General features: G+C 47.5%; 36 non-coding genes across 36 annotated transcripts; all 36 read left to right on the top strand.

Moving 5' to 3' along the window:
* The first annotated feature begins 190 nt into the window (after positions 1-190).
* TRNAQ-UUG (transfer RNA glutamine (anticodon UUG)) lies at positions 191-262 on the top strand. The gene has a single exon. It is a non-coding gene; the product is annotated as a tRNA-Gln (tRNA).
* Positions 263-1103: 841 nt separating this feature from the next.
* Positions 1104-1175, top strand: TRNAD-GUC (transfer RNA aspartic acid (anticodon GUC)). Its single transcript has one exon. It is a non-coding gene; the product is annotated as a tRNA-Asp (tRNA).
* A 468-nt stretch (positions 1176-1643) lies between these two features.
* TRNAQ-CUG (transfer RNA glutamine (anticodon CUG)) lies at positions 1644-1715 on the top strand. Its single transcript has one exon. It is a non-coding gene; the product is annotated as a tRNA-Gln (tRNA).
* A 215-nt stretch (positions 1716-1930) lies between these two features.
* Positions 1931-2002, top strand: TRNAD-GUC (transfer RNA aspartic acid (anticodon GUC)). The gene has a single exon. It is a non-coding gene; the product is annotated as a tRNA-Asp (tRNA).
* Positions 2003-2487: 485 nt separating this feature from the next.
* On the top strand, positions 2488-2559 carry TRNAQ-UUG (transfer RNA glutamine (anticodon UUG)). The gene has a single exon. It is a non-coding gene; the product is annotated as a tRNA-Gln (tRNA).
* An 841-nt stretch (positions 2560-3400) lies between these two features.
* On the top strand, positions 3401-3472 carry TRNAD-GUC (transfer RNA aspartic acid (anticodon GUC)). The gene has a single exon. It is a non-coding gene; the product is annotated as a tRNA-Asp (tRNA).
* A 467-nt stretch (positions 3473-3939) lies between these two features.
* Positions 3940-4011, top strand: TRNAQ-CUG (transfer RNA glutamine (anticodon CUG)). The gene has a single exon. It is a non-coding gene; the product is annotated as a tRNA-Gln (tRNA).
* Positions 4012-4226: 215 nt separating this feature from the next.
* TRNAD-GUC (transfer RNA aspartic acid (anticodon GUC)) lies at positions 4227-4298 on the top strand. Its single transcript has one exon. It is a non-coding gene; the product is annotated as a tRNA-Asp (tRNA).
* A 485-nt stretch (positions 4299-4783) lies between these two features.
* Positions 4784-4855, top strand: TRNAQ-UUG (transfer RNA glutamine (anticodon UUG)). Its single transcript has one exon. It is a non-coding gene; the product is annotated as a tRNA-Gln (tRNA).
* Positions 4856-5696: 841 nt separating this feature from the next.
* TRNAD-GUC (transfer RNA aspartic acid (anticodon GUC)) lies at positions 5697-5768 on the top strand. The gene has a single exon. It is a non-coding gene; the product is annotated as a tRNA-Asp (tRNA).
* A 1313-nt stretch (positions 5769-7081) lies between these two features.
* TRNAQ-UUG (transfer RNA glutamine (anticodon UUG)) lies at positions 7082-7153 on the top strand. The gene has a single exon. It is a non-coding gene; the product is annotated as a tRNA-Gln (tRNA).
* An 841-nt stretch (positions 7154-7994) lies between these two features.
* TRNAD-GUC (transfer RNA aspartic acid (anticodon GUC)) lies at positions 7995-8066 on the top strand. Its single transcript has one exon. It is a non-coding gene; the product is annotated as a tRNA-Asp (tRNA).
* A 468-nt stretch (positions 8067-8534) lies between these two features.
* On the top strand, positions 8535-8606 carry TRNAQ-CUG (transfer RNA glutamine (anticodon CUG)). The gene has a single exon. It is a non-coding gene; the product is annotated as a tRNA-Gln (tRNA).
* A 773-nt stretch (positions 8607-9379) lies between these two features.
* Positions 9380-9451, top strand: TRNAQ-UUG (transfer RNA glutamine (anticodon UUG)). Its single transcript has one exon. It is a non-coding gene; the product is annotated as a tRNA-Gln (tRNA).
* Positions 9452-10293: 842 nt separating this feature from the next.
* On the top strand, positions 10294-10365 carry TRNAD-GUC (transfer RNA aspartic acid (anticodon GUC)). Its single transcript has one exon. It is a non-coding gene; the product is annotated as a tRNA-Asp (tRNA).
* A 468-nt stretch (positions 10366-10833) lies between these two features.
* On the top strand, positions 10834-10905 carry TRNAQ-CUG (transfer RNA glutamine (anticodon CUG)). Its single transcript has one exon. It is a non-coding gene; the product is annotated as a tRNA-Gln (tRNA).
* Positions 10906-11677: 772 nt separating this feature from the next.
* TRNAQ-UUG (transfer RNA glutamine (anticodon UUG)) lies at positions 11678-11749 on the top strand. The gene has a single exon. It is a non-coding gene; the product is annotated as a tRNA-Gln (tRNA).
* An 841-nt stretch (positions 11750-12590) lies between these two features.
* Positions 12591-12662, top strand: TRNAD-GUC (transfer RNA aspartic acid (anticodon GUC)). The gene has a single exon. It is a non-coding gene; the product is annotated as a tRNA-Asp (tRNA).
* A 468-nt stretch (positions 12663-13130) lies between these two features.
* TRNAQ-CUG (transfer RNA glutamine (anticodon CUG)) lies at positions 13131-13202 on the top strand. Its single transcript has one exon. It is a non-coding gene; the product is annotated as a tRNA-Gln (tRNA).
* Positions 13203-13974: 772 nt separating this feature from the next.
* On the top strand, positions 13975-14046 carry TRNAQ-UUG (transfer RNA glutamine (anticodon UUG)). Its single transcript has one exon. It is a non-coding gene; the product is annotated as a tRNA-Gln (tRNA).
* Positions 14047-14887: 841 nt separating this feature from the next.
* On the top strand, positions 14888-14959 carry TRNAD-GUC (transfer RNA aspartic acid (anticodon GUC)). The gene has a single exon. It is a non-coding gene; the product is annotated as a tRNA-Asp (tRNA).
* A 468-nt stretch (positions 14960-15427) lies between these two features.
* TRNAQ-CUG (transfer RNA glutamine (anticodon CUG)) lies at positions 15428-15499 on the top strand. The gene has a single exon. It is a non-coding gene; the product is annotated as a tRNA-Gln (tRNA).
* Positions 15500-16271: 772 nt separating this feature from the next.
* Positions 16272-16343, top strand: TRNAQ-UUG (transfer RNA glutamine (anticodon UUG)). The gene has a single exon. It is a non-coding gene; the product is annotated as a tRNA-Gln (tRNA).
* Positions 16344-17184: 841 nt separating this feature from the next.
* TRNAD-GUC (transfer RNA aspartic acid (anticodon GUC)) lies at positions 17185-17256 on the top strand. Its single transcript has one exon. It is a non-coding gene; the product is annotated as a tRNA-Asp (tRNA).
* Positions 17257-17724: 468 nt separating this feature from the next.
* Positions 17725-17796, top strand: TRNAQ-CUG (transfer RNA glutamine (anticodon CUG)). The gene has a single exon. It is a non-coding gene; the product is annotated as a tRNA-Gln (tRNA).
* Positions 17797-18568: 772 nt separating this feature from the next.
* Positions 18569-18640, top strand: TRNAQ-UUG (transfer RNA glutamine (anticodon UUG)). Its single transcript has one exon. It is a non-coding gene; the product is annotated as a tRNA-Gln (tRNA).
* An 841-nt stretch (positions 18641-19481) lies between these two features.
* TRNAD-GUC (transfer RNA aspartic acid (anticodon GUC)) lies at positions 19482-19553 on the top strand. Its single transcript has one exon. It is a non-coding gene; the product is annotated as a tRNA-Asp (tRNA).
* Positions 19554-20021: 468 nt separating this feature from the next.
* On the top strand, positions 20022-20093 carry TRNAQ-CUG (transfer RNA glutamine (anticodon CUG)). The gene has a single exon. It is a non-coding gene; the product is annotated as a tRNA-Gln (tRNA).
* A 215-nt stretch (positions 20094-20308) lies between these two features.
* On the top strand, positions 20309-20380 carry TRNAD-GUC (transfer RNA aspartic acid (anticodon GUC)). Its single transcript has one exon. It is a non-coding gene; the product is annotated as a tRNA-Asp (tRNA).
* A 485-nt stretch (positions 20381-20865) lies between these two features.
* Positions 20866-20937, top strand: TRNAQ-UUG (transfer RNA glutamine (anticodon UUG)). The gene has a single exon. It is a non-coding gene; the product is annotated as a tRNA-Gln (tRNA).
* Positions 20938-21778: 841 nt separating this feature from the next.
* On the top strand, positions 21779-21850 carry TRNAD-GUC (transfer RNA aspartic acid (anticodon GUC)). Its single transcript has one exon. It is a non-coding gene; the product is annotated as a tRNA-Asp (tRNA).
* A 468-nt stretch (positions 21851-22318) lies between these two features.
* On the top strand, positions 22319-22390 carry TRNAQ-CUG (transfer RNA glutamine (anticodon CUG)). Its single transcript has one exon. It is a non-coding gene; the product is annotated as a tRNA-Gln (tRNA).
* A 215-nt stretch (positions 22391-22605) lies between these two features.
* On the top strand, positions 22606-22677 carry TRNAD-GUC (transfer RNA aspartic acid (anticodon GUC)). Its single transcript has one exon. It is a non-coding gene; the product is annotated as a tRNA-Asp (tRNA).
* Positions 22678-23162: 485 nt separating this feature from the next.
* TRNAQ-UUG (transfer RNA glutamine (anticodon UUG)) lies at positions 23163-23234 on the top strand. The gene has a single exon. It is a non-coding gene; the product is annotated as a tRNA-Gln (tRNA).
* An 841-nt stretch (positions 23235-24075) lies between these two features.
* Positions 24076-24147, top strand: TRNAD-GUC (transfer RNA aspartic acid (anticodon GUC)). The gene has a single exon. It is a non-coding gene; the product is annotated as a tRNA-Asp (tRNA).
* Positions 24148-24615: 468 nt separating this feature from the next.
* Positions 24616-24687, top strand: TRNAQ-CUG (transfer RNA glutamine (anticodon CUG)). Its single transcript has one exon. It is a non-coding gene; the product is annotated as a tRNA-Gln (tRNA).
* Positions 24688-24871: the final 184 nt, after the last annotated feature.

Raw genomic sequence — 24871 nt, 5'->3', positions numbered from 1 at the left:
TTATAGATGTCAAAGTGCTGCTAGATGGCCAAGGGAAAATTTGCTAGACTAGTTGGTCCTGTGGGGTGAAATGGGACAGAAGTTAACCAATGCCCATGTAGACATACGGAAACATCAGAAGGAAAGAAGGACATCTGGGGAAAAAAAGACCTTTAAACAATGGGTCCTAGCCAAGTGAGGTAGAGCCGGTGGTTCCATGGTGTAATGGTTAGCACTCTGGATTTTGAATCCAGCAATCCGAGTTCAAATCTCGGTGGGACCTCTTTTTTCACACTGCCTACTGCTTCGCAACTTGCGTCTTACTGACACAAAGGCCACTCAGAAAAGCAGCTGCTGAAAACATAGATGCTTAGCAAGCTACTGACCACAGCTACTTTGGGACATAAGCTCCACAGATCGCTATCCATAGACTCAAACTTTCAGCTAATATTGCGTGGCTCTCTCATTTGGAGAAAAGCTCCGGGAAAGAAGGACATGAGAAAGGACTATTGAAAGAAGGGCTCTTTAAGGTCACGCATTCCTAATCCATTGGCTTCTCTTTGTCCAAGTTGAAATCCAGACAACTTGGAGTTTTGCTTGGGTTTACAGCAGAGACGTAAAGCTTCACGTCAGCTAGCTGGGCAGGCTGATGAAGAGAAGAGCTCCCTAAAAGAAGGCAACATTGGTAGCTATCTCTTTTGCTCCCAGGGGCGGGTAAGGGCACACCTGCATTCCTGGTGAATATTCAAAAGGGGGAAGGAAGGACTCCGGGGCAAGAAGTGAGAAGAAAAAGGTGTCTTTGGGAGAGAAAAGAAGGGAAGACAAGAGTCTACTAAGAAAGCAAGTGAGAGGACAAGCCATTCTCTGGAAGAGGATGCAAGGAGAAAGGAGGGTTTCTGGGAGGGGATAGTAAGGGAAAAGGAGTGTCTCCTCAAAAGGAATCAAAGAAAAATGTGGGTTACTGGGAGAGGATGTGTGGGAAAAGGAGAGCCCAGGACCTAGCGATGGCTAAGCAAACTAATAATACAGCGAGTTCTTGGACAAATGAAAATCCACAACCGTATGTTCTCCTGCACAAAAAAAGATGGTGATGGCGGTGGTGCAAAAAAAACCCTTTCATGTGGTCCTCGTTAGTATAGTGGTGAGTATCCCCGCCTGTCACGCGGGAGACCGGGGTTCGATTCCCCGACGGGGAGATGGCTTTTTCTACCCACTTAGCAGCACGCCTAACTCACCACGCTCAACTCAAGTCCTTGAATGCTCTTTCAAGAGGGAGCTTTGAGCTCACATTTGTACAAATCAATCTTATGGCCACCCGGACGCTGGCTTAGTCATTTCTCCCACATCTAGTCAGCTCCACATTTCTCAACAAGCTTGGTGTTTACTTCTGCACGCTGCTGATTGGTGCCATCCCACTTTTGACCCCAGAAACCTTGGGATGGCAGCATCTAAGTTCATGCCCTTTGCTTCATCAAGTATAGATGTCAAAGTGCTGCTAGATGGCCAAGGGAAAATTTGCTAGACTGGTCGGTCCTGTGGGGTGAAATGGGACAGAAGTTAACCAATGCCCATGTAGACATACGCAAAGATCACAAGGAGGACATGTGAGGGGGGGAAAAAAAAAGTCTAAACAATTGGGCCTGGCCAAGCAGTACAGATCCAAAGGTTCCATGGTGTAATGGTTAGCACTCTGGACTCTGAATCCAGCGATCCGAGTTCAAATCTCGGTGGGACCTTCCTTTTCACACTGTCTACTGCTTGGCAACTTGTGTCTTACTGACACAAAGGCCACTGGGAAAAGCAGGATGTGTGGGAAAAGGAGAGCCCAGGACCTAGCGATTGCTAAGCAAACTAATAATAAAGCCAGTTCTTGGAAAAAAGAAAATCCACAACCGTATGTCTTGCTGCACGAAAAAGATGGTGGTGGTGAAAAAGAAAGACTTTCATGTGGTCCTCGTTAGTATAGTGGTGAGTATCCCCGCCTGTCACGCGGGAGACCGGGGTTCGATTCCCCGACGGGGAGATGGCTTTTTCTACCCACTTAGCAGCACGCTTAACTCACCACGCTCAACTTCAAGTCCTTGAATGCTCTTTCAAGAGGGAGCTTTGAGCTCACATTTGCACAACCTGGGCATTCTACAAATCATTCTTATGTTGAAACCGACGCTGGCTTAGTCATTTCTCCCACAACTAGTCATCTACAAATTTCTCAACAAGCTTGGTGTCTACTCCTGCACGGTGGTGATTGGCGCCATCCCACTTTTGGCCCCAGAAACCTTGGGATGGCAGCGTCTACGTTCCTGCCCCTTGGTTCATCAATTATAGATGTCAAAGTGCTGCTAGATGGCCAAGGGAAAATTTGCTAGACTAGTTGGTCCTGTGGGGTGAAATGGGACAGAAGTTAACCAACGCCCATGTAGACATACGGAAACATCAGAAGGAAAAAAGGACATCTGGGGAAAAAAGACCTTTAAACAATGGGGCCTAGCCAAGGGAGGTAGAGCCGGTGGTTCCATGGTGTAATGGTTAGCACTCTGGACTTTGAATCCAGCAATCCGAGTTCAAATCTCGGTGGGACCTCATTTTTCACACTGCCTACTGCTTCGCAACTTGCGTCTTACTGACACAAAGGCCACTCAGAAAAGCAGCTGCTGAAAACATAGATGCTTAGCAAGCTACTGACCACAGCTACTTTGGGACATAAGCTCCACAGATCGCTATCCATAGACTCAAACTTTCAGCTAATATTGCGTGGCTCTCTCATTTGGAGAAAAGCTCCGGGAAAGAATGACATGAGAAAGGAATATTGAAAGAAGGGCTCTTTGAGGTCACGCATTCCTAATCCATTGGCTTCTCTTTGTCCAAGTTGAAATCCAGACAACTTGGAGTTTTGCTTGGGTTTACAGCAGAGACGTAAAGCTTCACGTCAGCTAGCTGGGCAGGCTGATGAAGAGAAGAGCTCCCTAAAAGAAGGCAACATTGGTAGCTATCTCTTTTGCTCCCAGGGGCGGGTAAGGGCACACCTGCATTACTGGTGAATATCCAAAAGGGGGAAGGAAGGACTCCGGGGCAAGAAGTGAGAAGAAAAAGGTGTCTTTGGGAGAGAAAAGAAGGGAAGACAAGAGTCTACTAAGAAAGCAAGTGAGAGGACAAGCCATTCTCTGGAAGAGGATGCAAGGAGAAAGGAGGGTTTCTGGGAGGGGATAGTAAGGGAAAAGGAGTGTCTCCTCAAAAGGAATCAAAGAAAAATGTGGGTTACTGGGAGAGGATGTGTGGGAAAAGCAGAGCCCAGGACCTAGCGATGGCTAAGCAAACTAATAATACAGCGAGTTCTTGGACAAATGAAAATCCACAACCGTATGTTCTCCTGCACAAAAAAAGATGGTGATGGCGGTGGTGCAAAAAAAACCCTTTCATGTGGTCCTCGTTAGTATAGTGGTGAGTATCCCCGCCTGTCACGCGGGAGACCGGGGTTCGATTCCCCGACGGGGAGATGGCTTTTTCTACCCACTTAGCAGCACGCCTAACTCACCACGCTCAACTCAAGTCCTTGAATGCTCTTTCAAGAGGGAGCTTTGAGCTCACAGTTGTACAAATCAATCTTATGGCCACCCGGACGCTGGCTTAGTCATTTCTCCCACATCTAGTCAGCTCCACATTTCTCAACAAGCTTGGTGTTTACTTCTGCACGCTGCTGATTGGTGCCATCCCACTTTTGACCCCAGAAACCTTGGGATGGCAGCATCTAAGTTCATGCCCTTTGCTTCATCAAGTATAGATGTCAAAGTGCTGCTAGATGGCCAAGGGAAAATTTGCTAGACTGGTCGGTCCTGTGGGGTGAAATGGGACAGAAGTTAACCAATGCCCATGTAGACATACGCAAAGATCACAAGGAGGACATGTGAGGGGGGAAAAAAAAAGTCTAAACAATTGGGCCTGGCCAAGCAGTACAGATCCAAAGGTTCCATGGTGTAATGGTTAGCACTCTGGACTCTGAATCCAGCGATCCGAGTTCAAATCTCGGTGGGACCTTCCTGTTCACACTGTCTACTGCTTGGCAACTTGTGTCTTACTGACACAAAGGCCACTGGGAAAAGCAGGATGTGTGGGAAAAGGAGAGCCCAGGACCTAGCGATTGCTAAGCAAACTAATAATAAAGCCAGTTCTTGGAAAAAAGAAAATCCACAACCGTATGTCTTGCTGCACGAAAAAGATGGTGGTGGTGAAAAAGAAAGACTTTCATGTGGTCCTCGTTAGTATAGTGGTGAGTATCCCCGCCTGTCACGCGGGAGACCGGGGTTCGATTCCCCGACGGGGAGATGGCTTTTTCTACCCACTTAGCAGCACGCTTAACTCACCACGCTCAACTTCAAGTCCTTGAATGCTCTTTCAAGAGGGAGCTTTGAGCTCACATTTGCACAACCTGGGCATTCTACAAATCATTCTTATGTTGAAACCGACGCTGGCTTAGTCATTTCTCCCACAACTAGTCATCTACAAATTTCTCAACAAGCTTGGTGTCTACTCCTGCACGGTGGTGATTGGCGCCATCCCACTTTTGGCCCCAGAAACCTTGGGATGGCAGCGTCTACGTTCCTGCCCCTTGGTTCATCAATTATAGATGTCAAAGTGCTGCTAGATGGCCAAGGGAAAATTTGCTAGACTAGTTGGTCCTGTGGGGTGAAATGGGACAGAAGTTAACCAACGCCCATGTAGACATACGGAAACATCAGAAGGAAAAAAGGACATCTGGGGAAAAAAGACCTTTAAACAATGGGGCCTAGCCAAGGGAGGTAGAGCCGGTGGTTCCATGGTGTAATGGTTAGCACTCTGGACTTTGAATCCAGCAATCCGAGTTCAAATCTTGGTGGGACCTCATTTTTCACACTGCCTACTGCTTCGCAACTTGCGTCTTACTGACACAAAGGCCACTCAGAAAAGCAGCTGCTGAAAACATAGATGCTTAGCAAGCTACTGACCACAGCTACTTTGGGACATAAGCTCCACAGATCGCTATCCATAGACTCAAACTTTCAGCTAATATTGCGTGGCTCTCTCATTTGGAGAAAAGCTCCGGGAAAGAAGGACATGAGAAAGGACTATTGAAAGAAGGGCTCTTTAAGGTCACGCATTCCTAATCCATTGGCTTCTCTTTGTCCAAGTTGAAATCCGGACAACTTGGAGTTTTGCTTGGGTTTACAGCAGAGACGTAAAGCTTCACGTCAGCTAGCTGGGCAGGCTGATGAAGAGAAGAGCTCCCTAAAAGAAGGCAACATTGGTAGCTATCTCTTTTGCTCCCAGGGGCGGGTAAGGGCACACCTGCATTCCTGGTGAATATTCAAAAGGGGGAAGGAAGGACTCCGGGGCAAGAAGTGAGAAGAAAAAGGTGTCTTTGGGAGAGAAAAGAAGGGAAGACAAGAGTCTACTAAGAAAGCAAGTGAGAGGACAAGCCATTCTCTGGAAGAGGATGCAAGGAGAAAGGAGGGTTTCTGGGAGGGGATAGTAAGGGAAAAGGAGTGTCTCCTCAAAAGGAATCAAAGAAAAATGTGGGTTACTGGGAGAGGATGTGTGGGAAAAGGAGAGCCCAGGACCTAGCGATGGCTAAGCAAACTAATAATACAGCGAGTTCTTGGACAAATGAAAATCCACAACCGTATGTTCTCCTGCACAAAAAAAGATGGTGATGGCGGTGGTGCAAAAAAAACCCTTTCATGTGGTCCTCGTTAGTATAGTGGTGAGTATCCCCGCCTGTCACGCGGGAGACCGGGGTTCGATTCCCCGACGGGGAGATGGCTTTTTCTACCCACTTAGCAGCACGCCTAACTCACCACGCTCAACTCAAGTCCTTGAATGCTCTTTCAAGAGGGAGCTTTGAGTTCACATTTGTACAAATCAATCTTATGGCCACCCGGACGCTGGCTTAGTCATTTCTCCCACATCTAGTCAGCTCCACATTTCTCAACAAGCTTGGTGTTTACTTCTGCACGCTGCTGATTGGTGCCATCCCACTTTTGACCCCAGAAACCTTGGGATGGCAGCATCTAATTTCATGCCCTTTGCTTCATCAAGAATAGATGTCAAAGTGCTGCTAGATGGCCAAGGGAAAATTTGCTAGACTGGTCGGTCCTGTGGGGTGAAATGGGACAGAAGTTAACCAATGCCCATGTAGACATACGCAAAGATCACAAGGAGGACATGTGAGGGGGGGGAAAAAAAAAGTCTAAACAATTGGGCCTGGCCAAGCAGTACAGATCCAAAGGTTCCATGGTGTAATGGTTAGCACTCTGGACTCTGAATCCAGCGATCCGAGTTCAATTCTCGGTGGGATATTCCTTTTCACACTGTCTACTGCTTGGCAACTTGTGTCTTACTGACACAAAGGCCACTGGGAAAAGCAGGATGTGTGGGAAAAGGAGAGCCCAGGACCTAGCGATTGCTAAGCAAACTAATAATAAAGCCAGTTCTTGGAAAAAAGAAAATCCACAACCGTATGTCCTGCTGCACGAAAAAGATGGTGGTGGTGAAAAAGAAAGACTTTCATGTGGTCCTCGTTAGTATAGTGGTGAGTATCCCCGCCTGTCACGCGGGAGACTGGGGTTCGATTCCCCGACGGGGAGATGGCTTTTTCTACCCACTTAGCAGCACGCTTAACTCACCACGCTCAACTTCAAGTCCTTGAATGCTCTTTCAAGAGGGAGCTTTGAGCTCACATTTGCACAACCTGGGCATTCTACAAATCATTCTTATGTTGAAACCGACGCTGGCTTAGTCATTTCTCCCACAACTAGTCATCTACAAATTTCTCAACAAGCTTGGTGTCTACTCCTGCACGGTGGTGATTGGCGCCATCCCACTTTTGGCCCCAGAAACCTTGGGATGGCAGCGTCTACGTTCCTGCCCCTTGGTTCATCAATTATAGATGTCAAAGTGCTGCTAGATGGCCAAGGGAAAATTTGCTAGACTAGTTGGTCCTGTGGGGTGAAATGGGACAGAAGTTAACCAACGCCCATGTAGACATACGGAAACATCAGAAGGAAAAAAGGACATCTGGGGAAAAAAGACCTTTAAACAATGGGGCCTAGCCAAGGGAGGTAGAGCTGGTGGTTCCATGGTGTAATGGTTAGCACTCTGGACTTTGAATCCAGCAATCCGAGTTCAAATCTCGGTGGGACCTCATTTTTCACACTGCCTACTGCTTCGCAACTTGCGTCTTACTGACACAAAGGCCACTCAGAAAAGCAGCTGCTGAAAACATAGATGCTTAGCAAGCTACTGACCACAGCTACTTTGGGACATAAGCTCCACAGATCGTTATCCATAGACTCAAACTTTCAGCTAATATTGCGTGGCTCTCTCATTTGGAGAAAAGCTCCGGGAAAGAATGACATGAGAAAGGAATATTGAAAGAAGGGCTCTTTGAGGTCACGCATTCCTAATCCATTGGCTTCTCTTTGTCCAAGTTGAAATCCAGACAACTTGGAGTTTTGCTTGGGTTTACAGCAGAGACGTAAAGCTTCACGTCAGCTAGCTGGGCAGGCTGATGAAGAGAAGAGCTCCCTAAAAGAAGGCAACATTGGTAGCTATCTCTTTTGCTCCCAGGGGCGGGTAAGGGCACACCTGCATTACTGGTGAATATCCAAAAGGGGGAAGGAAGGACTCCGGGGCAAGAAGTGAGAAGAAAAAGGTGTCTTTGGGAGAGAAAAGAAGGGAAGACAAGAGTCTACTAAGAAAGCAAGTGAGAGGACAAGCCATTCTCTGGAAGAGGATGCAAGGAGAAAGGAGGGTTTCTGGGAGGGGATAGTAAGGGAAAAGGAGTGTCTCCTCAAAAGGAATCAAAGAAAAATGTGGGTTACTGGGAGAGGATGTGTGGGAAAAGGAGAGCCCAGGACCTAGCGATGGCTAAGCAAACTAATAATACAGCGAGTTCTTGGACAAATGAAAATCCACAACCGTATGTTCTCCTGCACAAAAAAAGATGGTGATGGCGGTGGTGCAAAAAAAACCCTTTCATGTGGTCCTCGTTAGTATAGTGGTGAGTATCCCCGCCTGTCACGCGGGAGACCGGGGTTCGATTCCCCGACGGGGAGATGGCTTTTTCTACCCACTTAGCAGCACGCCTAACTCACCACGCTCAACTCAAGTCCTTGAATGCTCTTTCAAGAGGGAGCTTTGAGCTCACATTTGTACAAATCAATCTTATGGCCACCCGGACGCTGGCTTAGTCATTTCTCCCACATCTAGTCAGCTCCACATTTCTCAACAAGCTTGGTGTTTACTTCTGCACGCTGCTGATTGGTGCCATCCCACTTTTGACCCCAGAAACCTTGGGATGGCAGCATCTAAGTTCATGCCCTTTGCTTCATCAAGTATAGATGTCAAAGTGCTGCTAGATGGCCAAGGGAAAATTTGCTAGACTGGTCGGTCCTGTGGGGTGAAATGGGACAGAAGTTAACCAATGCCCATGTAGACATACGCAAAGATCACAAGGAGGACATGTGAGGGGGGGAAAAAAAAAGTCTAAACAATTGGGCCTGGCCAAGCAGTACAGATCCAAAGGTTCCATGGTGTAATGGTTAGCACTCTGGACTCTGAATCCAGCGATCCGAGTTCAAATCTCGGTGGGACCTTCCTTTTCACACTGTCTACTGCTTGGCAACTTGTGTCTTACTGACACAAAGGCCACTGGGAAAAGCAGGATGTGTGGGAAAAGGAGAGCCCAGGACCTAGCGATTGCTAAGCAAACTAATAATAAAGCCAGTTCTTGGAAAAAAGAAAATCCACAACCGTATGTCTTGCTGCACGAAAAAGATGGTGGTGGTGAAAAAGAAAGACTTTCATGTGGTCCTCGTTAGTATAGTGGTGAGTATCCCCGCCTGTCAGGCGGGAGACCGGGGTTCGATTCCCCGATGGGGAGATGGCTTTTTCTACCCACCTAGCAGCACGCTTAACTCACCACGCTCAACTTCAAGTCCTTGAATGCTCTTTCAAGAGGGAGCTTTGAGCTCACATTTGCACAACCTGGGCATTCTACAAATCATTCTTATGTTGAAACCGACGCTGGCTTAGTCATTTCTCCCACAACTAGTCATCTACAAATTTCTCAACAAGCTTGGTGTCTACTCCTGCACGGTGGTGATTGGCGCCATCCCACTTTTGGCCCCAGAAACCTTGGGATGGCAGCGTCTACGTTCCTGCCCCTTGGTTCATCAATTATAGATGTCAAAGTGCTGCTAGATGGCCAAGGGAAAATTTGCTAGACTAGTTGGTCCTGTGGGGTGAAATGGGACAGAAGTTAACCAACGCCCATGTAGACATACGGAAACATCAGAAGGAAAGAAGGACATCTGGGGAAAAAAAGACCTTTAAACAATGGGGCCTAGCCAAGTGAGGTAGAGCCGGTGGTTCCATGGTGTAATGGTTAGCACTCTGGATTTTGAATCCAGCAATCCGAGTTCAAATCTCGGTGGGACCTCTTTTTTCACACTGCCTACTGCTTCGCAACTTGCGTCTTACTGACACAAAGGCCACTCAGAAAAGCAGCTGCTGAAAACATAGATGCTTAGCAAGCTACTGACCACAGCTACTTTGGGACATAAGCTCCACAGATCGCTATCCATAGACTCAAACTTTCAGCTAATATTGCGTGGCTCTCTCATTTGGAGAAAAGCTCCGGGAAAGAAGGACATGAGAAAGGACTATTGAAAGAAGGGCTCTTTAAGGTCACGCATTCCTAATCCATTGGCTTCTCTTTGTCCAAGTTGAAATCCAGACAACTTGGAGTTTTGCTTGGGTTTACAGCAGAGACGTAAAGCTTCACGTCAGCTAGCTGGGCAGGCTGATGAAGAGAAGAGCTCCCTAAAAGAAGGCAACATTGGTAGCTATCTCTTTTGCTCCCAGGGGCGGGTAAGGGCACACCTGCATTCCTGGTGAATATTCAAAAGGGGGAAGGAAGGACTCCGGGGCAAGAAGTGAGAAGAAAAAGGTGTCTTTGGGAGAGAAAAGAAGGGAAGACAAGAGTCTACTAAGAAAGCAAGTGAGAGGACAAGCCATTCTCTGGAAGAGGATGCAAGGAGAAAGGAGGGTTTCTGGGAGGGGATAGTAAGGGAAAAGGAGTGTCTCCTCAAAAGGAATCAAAGAAAAATGTGGGTTACTGGGAGAGGATGTGTGGGAAAAGGAGAGCCCAGGACCTAGCGATGGCTAAGCAAACTAATAATACAGCGAGTTCTTGGACAAATGAAAATCCACAACCGTATGTTCTCCTGCACAAAAAAAGATGGTGATGGCGGTGGTGCAAAAAAAAGCGCTTTCATGTGGTCCTCGTTAGTATAGTGGTGAGTATCCCCGCCTGTCACGCGGGAGACCGGGGTTCGATTCCCCGACGGGGAGATGGCTTTTTCTACCCACTTAGCAGCACGCCTAACTCACCACGCTCAACTCAAGTCCTTGAATGCTCTTTCAAGAGGGAGCTTTGAGCTCACATTTGTACAAATCAATCTTATGGCCACCCGGACGCTGGCTTAGTCATTTCTCCCACATCTAGTCAGCTCCACATTTCTCAACAAGCTTGGTGTTTACTTCTGCACGCTGCTGATTGGTGCCATCCCACTTTTGACCCCAGAAACCTTGGGATGGCAGCATCTAAGTTCATGCCCTTTGCTTCATCAAGTATAGATGTCAAAGTGCTGCTAGATGGCCAAGGGAAAATTTGCTAGACTGGTCGGTCCTGTGGGGTGAAATGGGACAGAAGTTAACCAATGCCCATGTAGACATACGCAAAGATCACAAGGAGGACATGTGAGGGGGGGAAAAAAAAAGTCTAAACAATTGGGCCTGGCCAAGCAGTACAGATCCAAAGGTTCCATGGTGTAATGGTTAGCACTCTGGACTCTGAATCCAGCGATCCGAGTTCAAATCTCGGTGGGACCTTCCTTTTCACACTGTCTACTGCTTGGCAACTTGTGTCTTACTGACACAAAGGCCACTGGGAAAAGCAGGATGTGTGGGAAAAGGAGAGCCCAGGACCTAGCGATTGCTAAGCAAACTAATAATAAAGCCAGTTCTTGGAAAAAAGAAAATCCACAACCGTATGTCTTGCTGCACGAAAAAGATGGTGGTGGTGAAAAAGAAAGACTTTCATGTGGTCCTCGTTAGTATAGTGGTGAGTATCCCCGCCTGTCACGCGGGAGACCGGCGTTCGATTCCCCGACGGGGAGATGGCTTTTTCTACCCACTTAGCAGCACGCTTAACTCACCACGCTCAACTTCAAGTCCTTGAATGCTCTTTCAAGAGGGAGCTTTGAGCTCACATTTGCACAACCTGGGCATTCTACAAATCATTCTTATGTTGAAACCGACGCTGGCTTAGTCATTTCTCCCACAACTAGTCATCTACAAATTTCTCAACAAGCTTGGTGTCTACTCCTGCACGGTGGTGATTGGCGCCATCCCACTTTTGGCCCCAGAAACCTTGGGATGGCAGCGTCTACGTTCCTGCCCCTTGGTTCATCAATTATAGATGTCAAAGTGCTGCTAGATGGCCAAGGGAAAATTTGCTAGACTAGTTGGTCCTGTGGGGTGAAATGGGACAGAAGTTAACCAACGCCCATGTAGACATACGGAAACATCAGAAGGAAAAAAGGACATCTGGGGAAAAAAGACCTTTAAACAATGGGGCCTAGCCAAGGGAGGTAGAGCCGGTGGTTCCATGGTGTAATGGTTAGCACTCTGGACTTTGAATCCAGCAATCCGAGTTCAAATCTCGGTGGGACCTCATTTTTCACACTGCCTACTGCTTCGCAACTTGCGTCTTACTGACACAAAGGCCACTCAGAAAAGCAGCTGCTGAAAACATAGATGCTTAGCAAGCTACTGACCACAGCTACTTTGGGACATAAGCTCCACAGATCGCTATCCATAGACTCAAACTTTCAGCTAATATTGCGTGGCTCTCTCATTTGGAGAAAAGCTCCGGGAAAGAATGACATGAGAAAGGAATATTGAAAGAAGGGCTCTTTGAGGTCACGCATTCCTAATCCATTGGCTTCTCTTTGTCCAAGTTGAAATCCAGACAACTTGGAGTTTTGCTTGGGTTTACAGCAGAGACGTAAAGCTTCACGTCAGCTAGCTGGGCAGGCTGATGAAGAGAAGAGCTCCCTAAAAGAAGGCAACATTGGTAGCTATCTCTTTTGCTCCCAGGGGCGGGTAAGGGCACACCTGCATTACTGGTGAATATCCAAAAGGGGGAAGGAAGGACTCCGGGGCAAGAAGTGAGAAGAAAAAGGTGTCTTTGGGAGAGAAAAGAAGGGAAGACAAGAGTCTACTAAGAAAGCAAGTGAGAGGACAAGCCATTCTCTGGAAGAGGATGCAAGGAGAAAGGAGGGTTTCTGGGAGGGGATAGTAAGGGAAAAGGAGTGTCTCCTCAAAAGGAATCAAAGAAAAATGTGGGTTACTGGGAGAGGATGTGTGGGAAAAGGAGAGCCCAGGACCTAGCGATGGCTAAGCAAACTAATAATACAGCGAGTTCTTGGACAAATGAAAATCCACAACCGTATGTTCTCCTGCACAAAAAAAGATGGTGATGGCGGTGGTGCAAAAAAAACCCTTTCATGTGGTCCTCGTTAGTATAGTGGTGAGTATCCCCGCCTGTCACGCGGGAGACCGGGGTTCGATTCCCCGACGGGGAGATGGCTTTTTCTACCCACTTAGCAGCACGCCTAACTCACCACGCTCAACTCAAGTCCTTGAATGCTCTTTCAAGAGGGAGCTTTGAGCTCACATTTGTACAAATCAATCTTATGGCCACCCGGACGCTGGCTTAGTCATTTCTCCCACATCTAGTCAGCTCCACATTTCTCAACAAGCTTGGTGTTTACTTCTGCACGCTGCTGATTGGTGCCATCCCACTTTTGACCCCAGAAACCTTGGGATGGCAGCATCTAAGTTCATGCCCTTTGCTTCATCAAGTATAGATGTCAAAGTGCTGCTAGATGGCCAAGGGAAAATTTGCTAGACTGGTCGGTCCTGTGGGGTGAAATGGGACAGAAGTTAACCAATGCCCATGTAGACATACGCAAAGATCACAAGGAGGACATGTGAGGGGGGAAAAAAAAAAGTCTAAACAATTGGGCCTGGCCAAGCAGTACAGATCCAAAGGTTCCATGGTGTAATGGTTAGCACTCTGGACTCTGAATCCAGCGATCCGAGTTCAAATCTCGGTGGGACCTTCCTTTTCACACTGTCTACTGCTTGGCAACTTGTGTCTTACTGACACAAAGGCCACTGGGAAAAGCAGGATGTGTGGGAAAAGGAGAGCCCAGGACCTAGCGATTGCTAAGCAAACTAATAATAAAGCCAGTTCTTGGAAAAAAGAAAATCCACAACCGTATGTCTTGCTGCACGAAAAAGATGGTGGTGGTGAAAAAGAAAGACTTTCATGTGGTCCTCGTTAGTATAGTGGTGAGTATCCCTGCCTGTCACGCGGGAGACCGGGGTTCGATTCCCCGACGGGGAGATGGCTTTTTCTACCCACTTAGCAGCACGCTTAACTCACCACGCTCAACTTCAAGTCCTTGAATGCTCTTTCAAGAGGGAGCTTTGAGCTCACATTTGCACAACCTGGGCATTCTACAAATCATTCTTATGTTGAAATCGACGCTGGCTTAGTCATTTCTCCCACAACTAGTCATCTACAAATTTCTCAACAAGCTTGGTGTCTACTCCTGCACGGTGGTGATTGGCGCCATCCCACTTTTGGCCCCAGAAACCTTGGGATGGCAGCGTCTACGTTCCTGCCCCTTGGTTCATCAATTATAGATGTCAAAGTGCTGCTAGATGGCCAAGGGAAAATTTGCTAGACTAGTTGGTCCTGTGGGGTGAAATGGGACAGAAGTTAACCAACGCCCATGTAGACATACGGAAACATCAGAAGGAAAAAAGGACATCTGGGGAAAAAAGACCTTTAAACAATGGGGCCTAGCCAAGGGAGGTAGAGCCGGTGGTTCCATGGTGTAATGGTTAGCACTCTGGACTTTGAATCCAGCAATCCGAGTTCAAATCTCGGTGGGACCTCATTTTTCACACTGCCTACTGCTTCGCAACTTGCGTCTTACTGACACAAAGGCCACTCAGAAAAGCAGCTGCTGAAAACATAGATGCTTAGCAAGCTACTGACCACAGCTACTTTGGGACATAAGCTCCACAGATCGCTATCCATAGACTCAAACTTTCAGCTAATATTGCGTGGCTCTCTCATTTGGAGAAAAGCTCCGGGAAAGAAGGACATGAGAAAGGACTATTGAAAGAAGGGCTCTTTAAGGTCACGCATTCCTAATCCATTGGCTTCTCTTTGTCCAAGTTGAAATCCGGACAACTTGGAGTTTTGCTTGGGTTTACAGCAGAGACGTAAAGCTTCACGTCAGCTAGCTGGGCAGGCTGATGAAGAGAAGAGCTCCCTAAAAGAAGGCAACATTGGTAGCTATCTCTTTTGCTCCCAGGGGCGGGTAAGGGCACACCTGCATTCCTGGTGAATATTCAAAAGGGGGAAGGAAGGACTCCGGGGCAAGAAGTGAGAAGAAAAAGGTGTCTTTGGGAGAGAAAAGAAGGGAAGACAAGAGTCTACTAAGAAAGCAAGTGAGAGGACAAGCCATTCTCTGGAAGAGGATGCAAGGAGAAAGGAGGGTTTCTGGGAGGGGATAGTAAGGGAAAAGGAGTGTCTCCTCAAAAGGAATCAAAGAAAAATGTGGGTTACTGGGAGAGGATGTGTGGGAAAAGGAGAGCCCAGGACCTAGCGATGGCTAAGCAAACTAATAATACAGCGAGTTCTTGGACAAATGAAAATCCACAACCGTATGTTCTCCTGCACAAAAAAAGATGGTGATGGCGGTGGTGAAAAAAAAGCGCTTTCATGTGGTCCTCGTTAGTATAGTGGTGAGTATCCCCGCCTGTCACGCGGGAGACCGGGGTTCGATTCCCCGACGGGGAGATGGCTTTTTCTACCCACTTAGCAGCACGCCTAACTCACCACGCTCAACTCAAGTCCTTGAATGCTCTTTCAAGAGGGAGCTTTGAGCTCACATTTGTACAAATCAATCTTATGGCCACCCGGACGCTGGCTTAGTCATTTCTCCCACATCTAGTCAGCTCCACATTTCTCAACAAGCTTGGTGTTTACTTCTGCACGCTGCTGATTGGTGCCATCCCACTTTTGACCCCAGAAACCTTGGGATGGCAGCATCTAAGTTCATGCCCTTTGCTTCATCAAGTATAGATGTCAAAGTGCTGCTAGATGGCCAAGGGAAAATTTGCTAGACTGGTCGGTCCTGTGGGGTGAAATGGGACAGAAGTTAACCAATGCCCATGTAGACATACGCAAAGATCACAAGGAGGACATGTGAGGGGGGGAAAAAAAAAGTCTAAACAATTGGGCCTGGCCAAGCAGTACAGATCCAAAGGTTCCATGGTGTAATGGTTAGCACTCTGGACTCTGAATCCAGCGATCCGAGTTCAAATCTCGGTGGGACCTTCCTTTTCACACTGTCTACTGCTTGGCAACTTGTGTCTTACTGACACAAAGGCCACTGGGAAAAGCAGGATGTGTGGGAAAAGGAGAGCCCAGGACCTAGCGATTGCTAAGCAAACTAATAATAAAGCCAGTTCTTGGAAAAAAGAAAATCCACAACCGTATGTCTTGCTGCACGAAAAAGATGGTGGTGGTGAAAAAGAAAGACTTTCATGCGGTCCTCGTTAGTATAGTGGTGAGTATCCCCGCCTGTCACGCGGGAGACCGGCGTTCGATTCCCCGACGGGGAGATGGCTTTTTCTACCCACTTAGCAGCACGCTTAACTCACCACGCTCAACTTCAAGTCCTTGAATGCTCTTTCAAGAGGGAGCTTTGAGCTCACATTTGCACAACCTGGGCATTCTACAAATCATTCTTATGTTGAAACCGACGCTGGCTTAGTCATTTCTCCCACAACTAGTCATCTACAAATTTCTCAACAAGCTTGGTGTCTACTCCTGCACGGTGGTGATTGGCGCCATCCCACTTTTGGCCCCAGAAACCTTGGGATGGCAGCGTCTACGTTCCTGCCCCTTGGTTCATCAATTATAGATGTCAAAGTGCTGCTAGATGGCCAAGGGAAAATTTGCTAGACTAGTTGGTCCTGTGGGGTGAAATGGGACAGAAGTTAACCAACGCCCATGTAGACATACGGAAACATCAGAAGGAAAAAAGGACATCTGGGGAAAAAAGACCTTTAAACAATGGGGCCTAGCCAAGGGAGGTAGAGCCGGTGGTTCCATGGTGTAATGGTTAGCACTCTGGACTTTGAATCCAGCAATCCGAGTTCAAATCTCGGTGGGACCTCATTTTTCACACTGCCTACTGCTTCGCAACTTGCGTCTTACTGACACAAAGGCCACTCAGAAAAGCAGCTGCTGAAAACATAGATGCTTAGCAAGCTACTGACCACAGCTACTTTGGGACATAAGCTCCACAGATCGCTATCCATAGACTCAAACTTTCAGCTAATATTGCGTGGCTCTCTCATTTGGAGAAAAGCTCCGGGAAAGAATGACATGAGAAAGGAATATTGAAAGAAGGGCTCTTTGAGGTCACGCATTCCTAATCCATTGGCTTCTCTTTGTCCAAGTTGAAATCCAGACAACTTGGAGTTTTGCTTGGGTTTACAGCAGAGACGTAAAGCTTCACGTCAGCTAGCTGGGCAGGCTGATGAAGAGAAGAGCTCCCTAAAAGAAGGCAACATTGGTAGCTATCTCTTTTGCTCCCAGGGGCGGGTAAGGGCACACCTGCATTACTGGTGAATATCCAAAAGGGGGAAGGAAGGACTCCGGGGCAAGAAGTGAGAAGAAAAAGGTGTCTTTGGGAGAGAAAAGAAGGGAAGACAAGAGTCTACTAAGAAAGCAAGTGAGAGGACAAGCCATTCTCTGGAAGAGGATGCAAGGAGAAAGGAGGGTTTCTGGGAGGGGATAGTAAGGGAAAAGGAGTGTCTCCTCAAAAGGAATCAAAGAAAAATGTGGGTTACTGGGAGAGGATGTGTGGGAAAAGGAGAGCCCAGGACCTAGCGATGGCTAAGCAAACTAATAATACAGCGAGTTCTTGGACAAATGAAAATCCACAACCGTATGTTCTCCTGCACAAAAAAAGATGGTGATGGCGGTGGTGCAAAAAAAACCCTTTCATGTGGTCCTCGTTAGTATAGTGGTGAGTATCCCCGCCTGTCACGCGGGAGACCGGGGTTCGATTCCCCGACGGGGAGATGGCTTTTTCTACCCACTTAGCAGCACGCCTAACTCACCACGCTCAACTCAAGTCCTTGAATGCTCTTTCAAGAGGGAGCTTTGAGCTCACATTTGTACAAATCAATCTTATGGCCACCCGGACGCTGGCTTAGTCATTTCTCCCACATCTAGTCAGCTCCACATTTCTCAACAAGCTTGGTGTTTACTTCTGCACGCTGCTGATTGGTGCCATCCCACTTTTGACCCCAGAAACCTTGGGATGGCAGCATCTAAGTTCATGCCCTTTGCTTCATCAAGTATAGATGTCAAAGTGCTGCTAGATGGCCAAGGGAAAATTTGCTAGACTGGTCGGTCCTGTGGGGTGAAATGGGACAGAAGTTAACCAATGCCCATGTAGACATACGCAAAGATCACAAGGAGGACATGTGAGGGGGGAAAAAAAAAAGTCTAAACAATTGGGCCTGGCCAAGCAGTACAGATCCAAAGGTTCCATGGTGTAATGGTTAGCACTCTGGACTCTGAATCCAGCGATCCGAGTTCAAATCTCGGTGGGACCTTCCTTTTCACACTGTCTACTGCTTGGCAACTTGTGTCTTACTGACACAAAGGCCACTGGGAAAAGCAGGATGTGTGGGAAAAGGAGAGCCCAGGACCTAGCGATTGCTAAGCAAACTAATAATAAAGCCAGTTCTTGGAAAAAAGAAAATCCACAACCGTATGTCTTGCTGCACGAAAAAGACGGTGGTGGTGAAAAAGAAAGACTTTCATGTGGTCCTCGTTAGTATAGTGGTGAGTATCCCCGCTTGTCACGCGGGAGACCGGGGTTCGATTCCCCGACGGGGAGATGGCTTTTTCTACCCACTTAGCAGCACGCTTAACTCACCACGCTCAACTTCAAGTCCTTGAATGCTCTTTCAAGAGGGAGCTTTGAGCTCACATTTGCACAACCTGGGCATTCTACAAATCATTCTTATGTTGAAATCGACGCTGGCTTAGTCATTTCTCCCACAACTAGTCATCTACAAATTTCTCAACAAGCTTGGTGTCTACTCCTGCACGGTGGTGATTGGCGCCATCCCACTTTTGGCCCCAGAAACCTTGGGATGGCAGCGTCTACGTTCCTGCCCCTTGGTTCATCAATTATAGATGTCAAAGTGCTGCTAGATGGCCAAGGGAAAATTTGCTAGACTAGTTGGTCCTGTGGGGTGAAATGGGACAGAAGTTAACCAACGCCCATGTAGACATACGGAAACATCAGAAGGAAAAAAGGACATCTGGGGAAAAAAGACCTTTAAACAATGGGGCCTAGCCAAGGGAGGTAGAGCCAGTGGTTCCATGGTGTAATGGTTAGCACTCTGGACTTTGAATCCAGCAATCCGAGTTCAAATCTCGGTGGGACCTCATTTTTCACACTGCCTACTGCTTCGCAACTTGCGTCTTACTGACACAAAGGCCACTCAGAAAAGCAGCTGCTGAAAACATAGATGCTTAGCAAGCTACTGACCACAGCTACTTTGGGACATAAGCTCCACAGATCGCTATCCATAGACTCAAACTTTCAGCTAATATTGCGTGGCTCTCTCATTTGGAGAAAAGCTCCGGGAAAGAAGGACATGAGAAAGGACTATTGAAAGAAGGGCTCTTTAAGGTCACGCATTCCTAATCCATTGGCTTCTCTTTGTCCAAGTTGAAATCCGGACAACTTGGAGTTTTGCTTGGGTTTACAGCAGAGACGTAAAGCTTCACGTCAGCTAGCTGGGCAGGCTGATGAAGAGAAGAGCTCCCTAAAAGAAGGCAACATTGGTAGCTATCTCTTTTGCTCCCAGGGGCGGGTAAGGGCACACCTGCATTCCTGGTGAATATTCAAAAGGGGGAAGGAAGGACTCCGGGGCAAGAAGTGAGAAGAAAAAGGTGTCTTTGGGAGAGAAAAGAAGGGAAGACAAGAGTCTACTAAGAAAGCAAGTGAGAGGACAAGCCATTCTCTGGAAGAGGATGCAAGGAGAAAGGAGGGTTTCTGGGAGGGGATAGTAAGGGAAAAGGAGTGTCTCCTCAAAAGGAATCAAAGAAAAATGTGGGTTACTGGGAGAGGATGTGTGGGAAAAGGAGAGCCCAGGACCTAGCGATGGCTAAGCAAACTAATAATACAGCGAGTTCTTGGACAAATGAAAATCCACAACCGTATGTTCTCCTGCACAAAAAAAGATGGTGATGGCGGTGGTGAAAAAAAAGCGCTTTCATGTGGTCCTCGTTAGTATAGTGGTGAGTATCCCCGCCTGTCACGCGGGAGACCGGGGTTCGATTCCCCGACGGGGAGATGGCTTTTTCTACCCACTTAGCAGCACGCCTAACTCACCACGCTCAACTCAAGTCCTTGAATGCTCTTTCAAGAGGGAGCTTTGAGCTCACATTTGTACAAATCAATCTTATGGCCACCCGGACGCTGGCTTAGTCATTTCTCCCACATCTAGTCAGCTCCACATTTCTCAACAAGCTTGGTGTTTACTTCTGCACGCTGCTGATTGGTGCCATCCCACTTTTGACCCCAGAAACCTTGGGATGGCAGCATCTAAGTTCATGCCCTTTGCTTCATCAAGTATAGATGTCAAAGTGCTGCTAGATGGCCAAGGGAAAATTTGCTAGACTGGTCGGTCCTGTGGGGTGAAATGGGACAGAAGTTAACCAATGCCCATGTAGACATACGCAAAGATCACAAGGAGGACATGTGAGGGGGGGAAAAAAAAAGTCTAAACAATTGGGCCTGGCCAAGCAGTACAGATCCAAAGGTTCCATGGTGTAATGGTTAGCACTCTGGACTCTGAATCCAGCGATCCGAGTTCAAATCTCGGTGGGACCTTCCTTTTCACACTGTCTACTGCTTGGCAACTTGTGTCTTACTGACACAAAGGCCACTGGGAAAAGCAGGATGTGTGGGAAAAGGAGAGCCCAGGACCTAGCGATTGCTAAGCAAACTAATAATAAAGCCAGTTCTTGGAAAAAAGAAAATCCACAACCGTATGTCTTGCTGCACGAAAAAGATGGTGGTGGTGAAAAAGAAAGACTTTCATGTGGTCCTCGTTAGTATAGTGGTGAGTATCCCCGCCTGTCACGCGGGAGACCGGGGTTCGATTCCCCGACGGGGAGATGGCTTTTTCTACCCACTTAGCAGCACGCTTAACTCACCACGCTCAACTTCAAGTCCTTGAATGCTCTTTCAAGAGGGAGCTTTGAGCTCACATTTGCACAACCTGGGCATTCTACAAATCATTCTTATGTTGAAACCGACGCTGGCTTAGTCATTTCTCCCACAACTAGTCATCTACAAATTTCTCAACAAGCTTGGTGTCTACTCCTGCACGGTGGTGATTGGCGCCATCCCACTTTTGGCCCCAGAAACCTTGGGATGGCAGCGTCTACGTTCCTGCCCCTTGGTTCATCAATTATAGATGTCAAAGTGCTGCTAGATGGCCAAGGGAAAATTTGCTAGACTAGTTGGTCCTGTGGGGTGAAATGGGACAGAAGTTAACCAACGCCCATGTAGACATACGGAAACATCAGAAGGAAAAAAGGACATCTGGGGAAAAAAGACCTTTAAACAATGGGGCCTAGCCAAGGGAGGTAGAGCCGGTGGTTCCATGGTGTAATGGTTAGCACTCTGGACTTTGAATCCAGCAATCCGAGTTCAAATCTCGGTGGGACCTCATTTTTCACACTGCCTACTGCTTCGCAACTTGCGTCTTACTGACACAAAGGCCACTCAGAAAAGCAGCTGCTGAAAACATAGATGCTTAGCAAGCTACTGACCACAGCTACTTTGGGACATAAGCTCCACAGATCGCTATCCATAGACTCAAACTTTCAGCTAATATTGCGTGGCTCTCTCATTTGGAGAAAAGCTCCGGGAAAGAATGACATGAGAAAGGAATATTGAAAGAAGGGCTCTTTGAGGTCACGCATTCCTAATCCATTGGCTTCTCTTTGTCCAAGTTGAAATCCAGACAACTTGGAGTTTTGCTTGGGTTTACAGCAGAGACGTAAAGCTTCACGTCAGCTAGCTGGGCAGGCTGATGAAGAGAAGAGCTCCCTAAAAGAAGGCAACATTGGTAGCTATCTCTTTTGCTCCCAGGGGCGGGTAAGGGCACACCTGCATTACTGGTGAATATCCAAAAGGGGGAAGGAAGGACTCCGGGGCAAGAAGTGAGAAGAAAAAGGTGTCTTTGGGAGAGAAAAGAAGGGAAGACAAGAGTCTACTAAGAAAGCAAGTGAGAGGACAAGCCATTCTCTGGAAGAGGATGCAAGGAGAAAGGAGGGTTTCTGGGAGGGGATAGTAAGGGAAAAGGAGTGTCTCCTCAAAAGGAATCAAAGAAAAATGTGGGTTACTGGGAGAGGATGTGTGGGAAAAGGAGAGCCCAGGACCTAGCGATGGCTAAGCAAACTAATAATACAGCGAGTTCTTGGACAAATGAAAATCCACAACCGTATGTTCTCCTGCACAAAAAAAGATGGTGATGGCGGTGGTGCAAAAAAAACCCTTTCATGTGGTCCTCGTTAGTATAGTGGTGAGTATCCCCGCCTGTCACGCGGGAGACCGGGGTTCGATTCCCCGACGGGGAGATGGCTTTTTCTACCCACTTAGCAGCACGCCTAACTCACCACGCTCAACTCAAGTCCTTGAATGCTCTTTCAAGAGGGAGCTTTGAGCTCACATTTGTACAAATCAATCTTATGGCCACCCGGACGCTGGCTTAGTCATTTCTCCCACATCTAGTCAGCTCCACATTTCTCAACAAGCTTGGTGTTTACTTCTGCACGCTGCTGATTGGTGCCATCCCACTTTTGACCCCAGAAACCTTGGGATGGCAGCATCTAAGTTCATGCCCTTTGCTTCATCAAGTATAGATGTCAAAGTGCTGCTAGATGGCCAAGGGAAAATTTGCTAGACTGGTCGGTCCTGTGGGGTGAAATGGGACAGAAGTTAACCAATGCCCATGTAGACATACGCAAAGATCACAAGGAGGACATGTGAGGGGGGAAAAAAAAAAGTCTAAACAATTGGGCCTGGCCAAGCAGTACAGATCCAAAGGTTCCATGGTGTAATGGTTAGCACTCTGGACTCTGAATCCAGCGATCCGAGTTCAAATCTCGGTGGGACCTTCCTTTTCACACTGTCTACTGCTTGGCAACTTGTGTCTTACTGACACAAAGGCCACTGGGAAAAGCAGGATGTGTGGGAAAAGGAGAGCCCAGGACCTAGCGATTGCTAAGCAAACTAATAATAAAGCCAGTTCTTGGAAAAAAGAAAATCCACAACCGTATGTCTTGCTGCACGAAAAAGATGGTGGTGGTGAAAAAGAAAGACTTTCATGTGGTCCTCGTTAGTATAGTGGTGAGTATCCCCGCCTGTCACGCGGGAGACCGGGGTTCGATTCCCCGACGGGGAGATGGCTTTTTCTACCCACTTAGCAGCACGCTTAACTCACCACGCTCAACTTCAAGTCCTTGAATGCTCTTTCAAGAGGGAGCTTTGAGCTCACATTTGCACAACCTGGGCATTCTACAAATCATTCTTATGTTGAAATCGACGCTGGCTTAGTCATTTCTCCCACAACTAGTCATCTACAAATTTCTCAACAAGCTTGGTGTCTACTCCTGCACGGTGGTGATTGGCGCCATCCCACTTTTGGCCCCAGAAACCTTGGGATGGCAGCGTCTACGTTCCTGCCCCTTGGTTCATCAATTATAGATGTCAAAGTGCTGCTAGATGGCCAAGGGAAAATTTGCTAGACTAGTTGGTCCTGTGGGGTGAAATGGGACAGAAGTTAACCAACGCCCATGTAGACATACGGAAACATCAGAAGGAAAAAAGGACATCTGGGGAAAAAAGACCTTTAAACAATGGGGCCTAGCCAAGGGAGGTAGAGCCGGTGGTTCCATGGTGTAATGGTTAGCACTCTGGACTTTGAATCCAGCAATCCGAGTTCAAATCTCGGTGGGACCTCATTTTTCACACTGCCTACTGCTTCGCAACTTGCGTCTTACTGACACAAAGGCCACTCAGAAAAGCAGCTGCTGAAAACATAGATGCTTAGCAAGCTACTGACCACAGCTACTTTGGGACATAAGCTCCACAGATCGCTATCCATAGACTCAAACTTTCAGCTAATATTGCGTGGCTCTCTCATTTGGAGAAAAGCTCCGGGAAAGAAGGACATGAGAAAGGACTATTGAAAGAAGGGCTCTTTAAGGTCACGCATTCCTAATCCATTGGCTTCTCTTTGTCCAAGTTGAAATCCGGACAACTTGGAGTTTTGCTTGGGTTTACAGCAGAGACGTAAAGCTTCACGTCAGCTAGCTGGGCAGGCTGATGAAGAGAAGAGCTCCCTAAAAGAAGGCAACATTGGTAGCTATCTCTTTTGCTCCCAGGGGCGGGTAAGGGCACACCTGCATTCCTGGTGAATATTCAAAAGGGGGAAGGAAGGACTCCGGGGCAAGAAGTGAGAAGAAAAAGGTGTCTTTGGGAGAGAAAAGAAGGGAAGACAAGAGTCTACTAAGAAAGCAAGTGAGAGGACAAGCCATTCTCTGGAAGAGGATGCAAGGAGAAAGGAGGGTTTCTGGGAGGGGATAGTAAGGGAAAAGGAGTGTCTCCTCAAAAGGAATCAAAGAAAAATGTGGGTTACTGGGAGAGGATGTGTGGGAAAAGGAGAGCCCAGGACCTAGCGATGGCTAAGCAAACTAATAATACAGCGAGTTCTTGGACAAATGAAAATCCACAACCGTATGTTCTCCTGCACAAAAAAAGATGGTGATGGCGGTGGTGAAAAAAAAGCGCTTTCATGTGGTCCTCGTTAGTATAGTGGTGAGTATCCCCGCCTGTCACGCGGGAGACCGGGGTTCGATTCCCCGACGGGGAGATGGCTTTTTCTACCCACTTAGCAGCACGCCTAACTCACCACGCTCAACTCAAGTCCTTGAATGCTCTTTCAAGAGGGAGCTTTGAGCTCACATTTGTACAAATCAATCTTATGGCCACCCGGACGCTGGCTTAGTCATTTCTCCCACATCTAGTCAGCTCCACATTTCTCAACAAGCTTGGTGTTTACTTCTGCACGCTGCTGATTGGTGCCATCCCACTTTTGACCCCAGAAACCTTGGGATGGCAGCATCTAAGTTCATGCCCTTTGCTTCATCAAGTATAGATGTCAAAGTGCTGCTAGATGGCCAAGGGAAAATTTGCTAGACTGGTCGGTCCTGTGGGGTGAAATGGGACAGAAGTTAACCAATGCCCATGTAGACATACGCAAAGATCACAAGGAGGACATGTGAGGGGGGGAAAAAAAAAGTCTAAACAATTGGGCCTGGCCAAGCAGTACAGATCCAAAGGTTCCATGGTGTAATGGTTAGCACTCTGGACTCTGAATCCAGCGATCCGAGTTCAAATCTCGGTGGGACCTTCCTTTTCACACTGTCTACTGCTTGGCAACTTGTGTCTTACTGACACAAAGGCCACTGGGAAAAGCAGGATGTGTGGGAAAAGGAGAGCCCAGGACCTAGCGATTGCTAAGCAAACTAATAATAAAGCCAGTTCTTGGAAAAAAGAAAATCCACAACCGTATGTCTTGCTGCACGAAAAAGATG

Source organism: Staurois parvus, unplaced genomic scaffold (assembly GCF_062004578.1).
Source record: "Staurois parvus isolate SC_StPar_1 unplaced genomic scaffold, SC_StPar_1.0 ptg000782l, whole genome shotgun sequence".
NCBI lineage: Eukaryota > Metazoa > Chordata > Amphibia > Anura > Ranidae > Staurois > Staurois parvus.
The sequence above is the reverse complement of the archived record's forward strand: the minus strand, read 5'-3'. Positions and strand labels throughout refer to the sequence as shown.